The sequence below is a fragment of the Nicotiana tabacum genome, chromosome 3, assembly GCF_000715075.1.
Source record: "Nicotiana tabacum cultivar K326 chromosome 3, ASM71507v2, whole genome shotgun sequence".
NCBI classification, from domain to species: domain Eukaryota; kingdom Viridiplantae; phylum Streptophyta; class Magnoliopsida; order Solanales; family Solanaceae; genus Nicotiana; species Nicotiana tabacum.
The window spans coordinates 114,919,184-114,929,727 of record NC_134082.1 but is presented as its reverse complement, the minus strand read 5'-3'; positions in this window follow the sequence as shown (position 1 = coordinate 114,929,727).

Genomic DNA, 10,544 nt, shown 5'->3' with positions numbered 1-10,544 from the left:
TTAGGTAGCACATAATTGTTGCCTCGTTAAAAACCTTGCCGGTAAAACCCATTTGGGACAAAATCCGATCTAAGGGAAAAAGAGTGCAACACATACTTTAAAACCTAAGGCCTTCATGTAAAAAGGGTGTCTTCGAGATCGCGTGACTTCGATATCTTCGATCGAAAATCTGTAACAAGTTAGTTTTAAACTCAAATGTACAAAAGGATAAAGTCATACCTTAGTAGTAGTATCGTTTGAGTAATGATATGTTACAATTGTTCGGCAGTTGTTCACCTTCTATTGTGCTAAGTTTGTAAGATACCTTACCAACAACTCCGAGGACTTGGTACGGTCCTTCCTAATTGGGGCCCAGTTTCCCTTCATTCGGGTCTCGAGTATTAAGGGTGACCTTTCGTAGAACTAAGTCCCCGATTCCAAAATATCGAAGGTTGGTTCTTCTATTGTAGTATCTTTCGATTCTTTGCTAATGCGCGACTATCTGAACAAGCACTACTTCTCGCTTTTCATCTAATAACTCGAGGTTAGCATTCATAACCTCGTGATTTGACTTCTCCGATGCATGTCGAAATCTACCACTGGGTTCTCCGACCTCGATGGGGATGAGGGCCTCAGAGCCATATATTAAAGAGAACTAAGTAGCCCTCGTGCTATACTTTGATGTTGTTCTATATGCCCATAAGATCTCGGGTAGAACTTTTCTCTATTTTCCCTTTGCATCGTCCAATCTTTTCTTTAGGTTTTGAATGATAGTTTTGTTCGTTGACTCGGCCTGTCCATTTTCAATTGGGTGGTACGGTGTCAATTATATCCTCTTTATTTTATGTGCTTCGAGGAACTCTGTCACCTTGCTACCGATGAATTATTTTCCATTGTCACACACAATCTCAGCAGGTATCCCAAATCGGCATATGATGTGGTCCAAGGTGAAGTCAATAACTTCTTTTTCTCGGACCTTCTCGAAGGCCTATGCTTCCACCCACTTAGAAAAATAATCAGTCATAAACAAAATAAATTTAGCTTTTACCTGGGGCCGTTGGTAGAGGCCGACTATATCCATTCCCCATTTCATGAAAGGCCACGGGGATAGGACCGAATAGAGTTGTTCTTTGGGTTGACGGATCATCGGTGCAAATCGGTGACACTTATCACATTTTTTGACAAATTCCTTAGTATCTTTTTCCATGCTATCCCAGTAGCAACCTGCTCTGATAATTTTGCAGTCCAAAGATCGGCACCGAAATGGTTCCCATAAGTGCCTTCGTGGATTTCTCGTAGAAAATAATGGGTGCCTCTGGACCCTAGCATACCGCCAATGGTCCATCGAATGTTCTTTGGTACAATGTTCCATCTTCATCTAACGTAAACCTCACTACCTTCGCTCGTAGGGCCCTCGATTCTTTGTGGTCCGACGGTAGTTTTCCACTCTTCAAATAGTCGATATACTTATTCCCCCAGTCCCATGTTAAACTTGTTGAATTTATCTCGGCATGACCCTCTTCAACCATAGATCTCGATAACTGGACGATAGTCCCTAGGACGATGTCATCTTCTTCGACCGAGGATCCCGATTAGCAAGAGCATCAGCCTCGCTATTTTGTTCTCAAGGCATGTGATCCAGAGTCCTCTCCTTAAAGCGGTGCAAAGTTACTTGTAGATTATCCAAGTACCATTGCATTCTATCCTCTTGAACCTCGAAACTTTTGTTTACTTGGTTTACCACCAATACAGAATTGCACTTGGCCTCGATGACTTCTACTCCCAATCTTTTAGCTAGCTCGAGACCTGCAATCATGGCCTCATACTCGGCCTCATTGTTAGTTAATCTTAGAGTTTTGATAGATTGCCTAATGGTATCACCCGTGGGTGGCTTCAAGACAATGCCAAGCCTGAACCCCTTCACATTCAAGGCACCATTTGTGAAGAGGGTCCATACCCCCGATGCTGTACCCGAGCTGAGCAGGAGTTCTTTCTCCACTTCGAGTATGAGAGTCGATGTAAAATCGGCCACGAAGTCAGCTAGGATTTGAGACTTGATGGCCGTTTGGGGTTGATATTCGATATCATACCCGCTACGCTCGATGGCCCATTTGGCCAATCGACTCGATAGCTCGGGCTTATGTAAAATATTTTGAAGGGGTTACGTGGTTAATACACATATAAGATGGTATTGAAAATATGGTTTTAGCTTTCTACATGCGCTTATCAATGTAAGTGCTTATTTTTCTAAATGAGGGTACCTAGTTTCAGCATCTCCTAAAGTTTGACTTACGTAATAAATAGGAAATTGCGTACCTTGCTCTTCTCGAACTAGTACCCCACTTACCGCTATCTCGGACACTGCCAAGTATAGGTAAAGTTTTTCATCTACCTTCGGGGTGTGAAGCAAAGGCGGGCTCAATAAGTATCGCTTTAATTCTTCTAAGGATCGTTGACATTCCGGGGTCCATGCAAAGTCCTTTTTTCTTTTTGAGCAAGGAAAATAACCGATTACTCTAATCCGACGACCTTGAAATGAATCGACCCAAGGCAGTTATTCGCCCTGTTAGCCTTTGCGCGGCCTTCATACTATCCACGATTGTGATATCCTCGATAGCCTTGATCTTATCGAGGTTGATTTTGATACCCCGATTTGACACCATGAAGCCGAGGAACTTACAAGCCAACTCTAAAGGCACATTTCTCCGGGTTAAGCTTTATGTTATATTTCCTCAAGATTGCAAATGTTTCCTGCAAATGAACTAAATGGTCCTCTACGCGCAGGGACTTAACCAACATATCATCAATATAGACTTCCATTGTTTTACTTATTTGTTCTTCAAACATTTTATTAATTAGGCGTTGGTATGCAGCTCCTGTATTTTTTAGCCCGAAGGGCATTACGTTGTAACAATAAGTTCCAAATTTAGTAATAAACGAAGTCTTTTCTTGGTCCTCCGGGTTCATTTGAATCTGATTGTACCCCGAGTAGGCATCGAGAAAAGTTAGGGTCTCGTGGCCAGCAGTGGCATGGATCATACGATCGATGTTTGGCAAGGGGAAAGAATCTTTTGGACATGCTTTGTTCAAGTCCTTATAATCTACGCACATTCTAAGTTTGTTTCCTTTTTTAGGAACTACAACTACGTTGGTTAACCACTCGGGGTACTTTACTTCCCAAATAGATCCTATTTTAAGAAGTTTGGTTACCTCGTCTTTTATGAAAGCATGCTTTACCCGGACTGAGGCCTCTTTTTTTGCTTCACCAGTTTGAACCTGAGATTGGTGCTTAGCCGATGCGTGGTGATTTATGATGAAATCCCTGTCATATCTAAATGGGATCAAGCAAAGCAATCGATATTAATAAGAAACTGAATGAGATTTCTGAGTTCGGGGATCAATCCCGTTCCCAGGTATACCTTTTTTCGGGCATGTATTCGATCAAAATGACCTGCTCCAACTCCTCGATAGTTGATTTGGCTGCATCGGATTCTTCGGGAACAACGAAGGTTCGAGGAGTAAGGAAGTCCTCATCTTCGTCTTCGATTACCTGTTGCTCCGACTCCATCGAGGCTAGAGGCGGTGATTGCTATTTGGCCGCTTGCTTACCTTTGGTGCTCGATTTCTCTGAGGTGAAAGACTCTAGTATCGGCACCACTTCCTCGATTGCAAACATCTCTTTTGCAGCATGTTGCTCTTCGTATACTGTTTTCACTCCTTCCTCTGTTGGGAATTTTATCATCTGGTGAAGATGGTCTCCCGAGGAGTACGTACCTCATGTCACCTTCGATGACATGGAATCTAGTGTCTTGTATGGTCCCGGCTACATTTACTGGCAAGATAATCTCTCCCTTTGTTGTTTCGCTTGCCATGTTGAAGCCATTTAAGACCTAGGACACAGGCACAATCTGATCTTGTAGGCCGAGTTATTCCACGACCCTCGATCTGATTATGTTTGCTAAGCTACCTGGATCCACTAAAACACGTTTAACTTGAATTTTATTTAAAAGGATGGAGATTACCAGGGCGTCGTTGTGAGGCTGAGATATGCCTTCTGCTTCCTCGTCACATAATGATAAGATGTTCTCGGGCACATAGCTCCGAGTCCGTTTTTCCCTTGTGATTGACACCTTGATTCGTTTGAATACAGGTCGCTCAGGGACATCGACTCCGCTAATGATCATGTGGATCACATGTTGTGGTTCTGCTTGCTCATTTTTCCTTGCATCTCTCTCCCTAAAGTGATTCTTATCCCGATCACTTAGGATTTCTTGAAGGTGGCCCTCGCTGAACAAACGAGCCACTTCTTCCCTTAGCTGCCTGCAATCTTCTGTTCTATGACCATGTGTGCCATGATACTTGCACATTAAGTCCGGGTTTCTTTAAGAAGGATCGATCTGTATAGGCTTGGGTCACTTGGTGTCTTTAATTCTTCCAATAGCTGATATGATCCCTAATGCATCTATGCTGAAATTATACTCCGATAGTTTAGGTGCCTCTGCGGGGTCGGTATGCTTTTCGAACCCGCTATTACTCATTAGTCCTCGGGGGCTTTGTCCTTGCTCGTTTCTCCAATCATTTTGAGGGGCATTTCGACCCGAGCCGTTGTTTTTCTGATCGACATATGGCTGGTATCGTTCCTTGTTCGGTCTTGATTCCCTGTCTGCATCCCTTGGGGGCTTGGCAGCAAATCTATTAGGATGAACTAAACCCGATGGGGCTCCCAACTGGTCGTCTTTGACCTTGATTTTTGATTGGTAGCGGTTGTGAACATCAGACCATGTCACAGCTGGATATTTGATTAAGTTTTGCTTCAACTGTCGAGATGCAATTGAACTCTGCTCGTTCAAGCCCTGCATAAAGGCTTGTACTGCCTAGTCATCGGAGACCGGTGGTAATTCCATTCTTTCCATCTGAAACCTGGACACGAATTCCCTTAACATCTCATTGTTCCTTTGTTTTATTTTGAAGACATCTGATTTTCTCGTGGCCACCTTTATGGCCCGACGTGTGCTTTCACAAAAGCATCTGCTAATATAGCAAACGAGTTAATAGAGTTAGAAGCTAAGTTATGATACCAAATCATAGCTCCCTTCGACAATGTTTCTCCAAACTTTTTCAGCAAGGCTGATTCGATCTCATCGTCATTCAAATTATTTCCTTTGATTCCGCAAGTGTATGAAGTAATATGCTCATTGGGGTCGGTTGTTTCGTTATATTTGGGTATATCGGGCATGCGAAATTTCTTAGGAATGGGCATCGGAGCTGCGCTATGAGGGAATGGTTTTTGTATGAACTTTTTGGCGTCTAAACCTTTCAGAACTGGAGGCACCCCGGTATCTGGTCTATACGGGAGTTATAGGTCTCTACCTTTTTATCATTGTCTTCAATTTTCTTTTCCCCGAACTCGATCCTCTTGGTTAGATCTTCGAGCATCCTCAAAATCGTGGGGTCAGTTGCCGAGCCACTTTCATCGAGCCTTTCTATTGCTGGTTCAGTATGCCAAGTATTTACTGGTTCGGCTGTATTCGGAGTCTTATTCTAACTCTAAAATTGTGCGATGGCGACTTACTGAGCTTGCAACATCTCAAATATCACTTGGAGGTCGATTCCCCCATATCTTATTCCTTGCGTTCTTTAGCCATCAGACCGGGCTTCCCTGCATATATTTTCTTCAGGGCTCGCGCCTAGATTTGCATTCAAAGCAATGTGCGAACTAACATCAACAGGTTCCACATTTGGCACTTCCCCTGGGTTTATCGGTGGTACACCGACCCCTGCGTTGTTGTTTTTTCCAAGACCTCCGTTTTCATGAATGAGTGCGTTTTGTGAGCTAGACATGTTTCAGCCTGAGAATCAAAACATCTTGACAAGAAAAGTGTAAAAACAACGTGTGTAATGAGAATCAGTAAAGAAATAATCACTATTATCTTTAGCCCCACGTTGGGCGCCAAACTGTTTACCTCGAAAATACGAGTAACAACTAAATTTGATTTGAGGTTTTAAAGATACGTGATTTAGCTCAATACCAATTAATAATCTAGAAATGTGAAGTAGAAATGAAAGAAATAAGAGAATCAAACCAACGTTACACAGCAATATTGACATCGAGCTTAGTGACCTCGAAGTGGGCTTAGGATAATAAGAACAATAAAGAAAGAAAAGTAAAGTAAGTAAGAACAGTAGAGCTAAAGACAATTCTGATAAACAGTGGCGAAAAAGTAGAGTGTATATTCTTTTCTCAATAATTAGATGATGTTACAAATGATTGGGGTCCCCTTTATATAATAGGAAACCCCTAAATAAGGTATATTTCTATTTACAGTAAGGAATATTCTTGGTACAACTATCTAACCACCTAGTACAGAATCGTACAATCCTATTTCGGGATTTGCGCCATGATCTTGGGGACGTGGCAAGAATCTAGCTCATTCTGTTACAAAATCATAACAGTACGATTTCAGGGTCGAGCATACTTGGCCCCAGTATCTTCGTACCCCTATCTTCGGGTATTGTACTCTATCTTCGAGCTCGATTCTAGTCCATCGGTCTCCAACTCGGACTTAGGACGGACCCTCAAACCTATAAATCGGAGGCATATGACTTTGACCGTATACAAACTTAACTTAACGAAGTCTGAACTTTAGGAGTTGGAAAGTTAAATTAACAAAGTATACATCTCCTTCCACTAGACAGAATAGAACAATAACAATATATTTTTAATCTTAGATTATAACACCACCAAAGTCTCTATAGCCTCCATAATTACGAGAAAAGGGACAGAAATAATTGTGAGAAGTAATGCGTTACACAAGTAGAATTGTCGTGTCGTGAGTTGCCCGCTGCATGTTTGCCACCCGTCAGTAATTGGATGCATAATCACCCAATGGGCATATGGCCCTCCACCCACGAGGAAAGTTAAGCATTCTTTTCCTAAATGACAATTTTGTCATATATTACTTATGTATAGCTAATAAGTAACAAATATTTGTGATAGTTGTTGGACATTCGTCATTTTAATACATCATTCCGCAATCTGATACTCAAAATACAGACAACTCATATTCCTGAATAGGAATATAGTATGAATCCACATTTCCTCCACCGGGAATTAGCAGGACAAATAACCGTCTCATTTTCATGACTCATTAAACCTGCAAATTATCTTCAATTGGTAAGAGTTCAGTTTAAAGGATTTGTTGGTTGGAATATGAGTTATGACAATGCTCAATTTGTATATTCCGTATGTACTACTTTCCTGAATTTAACTGTCAATTTAAGAGGTTTTCATTTTTTTTTTCCGCTTTCTTTGTAATATTTCAACATACCCATTGAGATGGAGATCTGCATGCCACTTATTATCTATTTATATTATTATAAAAGCATGAATCTTAATATCGGATTACCAAAATAGCCTTAAAATATTAAGCATAATAACTCACAATAAAAGGACATAATCGGAATTCTAGACATTAACTTTGTAATCCTATTAGTTTTAGGACATAATACTACACGTTAAGAATTCTACATGATTACTTTTAGAAATCTTATTAGTATAATTATTTTCTGATATAGATATTAGCCTTGTAATCCTATTACTTTTAGGACATACTTATGAATTTTAATTAATATCCATGGAATTGAAAACAAGTAGGTCGACCATTATTGGTTACCAAACACATAATAAAATATTTTAATAATATTTCTTTAGTTACAACTTTTAAATAATAAAACCTAATACCACCATAATATAACTACTGATACGAAGTTGTACATTAAGCACTTGAATTTAATCATTATATTCTACTTTTTTTATTTTTTTGCATTTATTGAACAAGCGATTCTCTAAATAAAACGAAAAGAATGTGGAGGATTTCCATGAGCATGTCGGCCCCAAGCTTGTGGATGGAGAGTAACCATTGCTGATAAGGTAAAAATAAAAATAAAAATAGAAATCTATCTATCTATCTATATCTATATTCATATCTATATTATTATAAAGGCATAAATAAAATATTAGATTACAAAAATAACCTTTTAATATTAATAACTCACAATATAATAAAAGAACATAATCGGAATTCTAGACATTACCCTTGTAATCCTATTAGTTTTAGGACATAATACTACACGTAATCCTACATGATTACCTTTAGGAATTCTATTACTATAATTATTTTTGGACATAGATATTAGTCTTGTAATACTATTACTTTTAGGATATACTTCTTAAAAATTTCTATTACTAATTTAATTTGAAAATGTATTATATTATTTAAATTTGTTTAGAAATAGGAGAGCCTATATTATTATAAAAGTACAAATATAATATTAATAGACCAAAATAGCCCTAAAATATTAAATAGAAGAACTCATAGGGAAAGGACATAGTTGTAATAACTTATTCTGTTGGACTACAATAACTTCTATATAATTTTTTTAATGTTTAAGATTTTAAAATCAATATAATCTTGTCTATTGAATTCTTATTAAAAATATGTAGGAAAGTTTAATAAAATCAATTTCATAAGAATTCTCCATATTGGTAATACATTACCACTTTATAATATTCAATACCAAAAAATAAAAGTAATGCTAAACAGACCGCATAAAGTGTTGAAATTGAGAAAAAAAATCCCCAAGATAATATATTACTATATTATATTTGAAGTGCTTTCTTATTCAAATAAAAAATTATTATTAATTTTTCGTATAATATAGAAAATTATACCCAATTATTAAAGAACAACTAAGAAAATTTTTAAGAATATAAATATGTTAGAAAAGAAAGAAAAATGTTAGTAAGAGGCAACACCACTAATGATTTTGCAAACATAAAGATCTAAAAGCGGAATGTCATCTATCTTTTTACTCTTTGAAAATAAGATTTATGGTGGATAAAATTATAATCACGGTTAAATATTCAAATGAGATGAACTAATATTAAGAATTTAATTCAATAGAAAATAAATTATATTTTATGTTAAAACCAAATAATTAAATCTTTCAATTAATTATTTAGGAAGAGAATTCAATTAAATTATTTTTCAAATTAATCGTATGAGTAAAATTATTTTTCAAGTTGAAAAAAATATAATATTAAGAAGGTCATACAAGTGTTTGAGGAAGCACAATCAAAGCTAAATCCTGAACAAGAATAAGCTTTCAAGACTATATTATAAAAAATCGATCCTGGTATAGCGAGATTATCCTTTTCAGATGCCTCCACGCGGAATCGAAATGATATTGCTATGTCATGCATTACTTGAAAATGTCAGATCCGGAGGCATGATATTATTAGCAATAAGAAAAAGTGGTGTACCAACAACGATTTTATTATGAGGTCATACAACTCACTTTAGATTAATATACCCTTTCAAATAACTGAAATAACCATCACAAATATATCAAATCAGATCTATAGTACTATTTTTATAAGGAAAGCAAAAGTGATAATATAGGATGAAATGCTTTTGGCTAAGCGTCAGGCGATCAAATCAATTGCCCATAGTTTTAGCAATATATTGGATATCGATGAACCATTTGGTAGAAAAGTAATAGTTTGGGAGGTGATTTTTGTCAAGTGCGATCAGTTGTTCCAAAATTGACCAAAATAGAAACTGTACAAGTTGACTTGCCAAAATTATACTTATGATCTCAAATGAAAAATATTCAAATGACAAGAAATATAAAAGTAAGAACCGTTCCAACATTCGATGACTTCTTGGCTCGCGTTAGAAACAAAGAAGAGCATCCAATAAAAGATGATTTGGTTCTTCTAGAACACTTAGTTATCAACCCCAATGGTAAGAGTAGTTGTCACAACCCGAATTTTCCACCATCGGGTGTCGTGATGGCGCCTACTATCGGAGCTAGGCAAGACAAATATTTAAAACACCTTTCCTGCTTTCTTTCAAACAATATAATAAACGAGACAAAATCTAAGCGGAAGACTTTAAATCTAAAGCAACTGAAAACCAAAAGTGCGGAAGTTTGAACCAAAATGCTACCCAGAGTCTGGTGTCACTAGCTCACGGACTACTACAGAATACTACAATCAATGTCTGAAGGGAAAATACATCATGTTTGTCTGATACAAGATAAACAAACAAAAAAAAACATGGAAAGGGACTTCGGCCTGCGAACGCCAGCTAGGCTACCTCGAGAGTCCCTGGATTGAAGATAGCTCCCAGAAGTCCTACTGCTGCGGTCCGTAAGCTGCTCCCTGATCTGTGCACCAAAAATGCCCAGAGTGTAGCATCAGCACAACCGACCCCATGTGCTGGTAAGTGCCTGGCCTAACCCCGGCGAAATAATGACGAGGCTAGATAGTACCTACCACAATTAACCTATACAGATATATATACAACAAGTGCAAGAAAACAATAACAAGATAATACAAAGTAAAACTGGGAGGGGACATGCTATCAGGGAGTAACAGATAAAAATGAAATATCGGAAATAAATAGAAGAAACTCCGGTTTCCATGTATATATATATATATATATATATATATATATATATATATATATATATATATATATATATATATATATATATATATA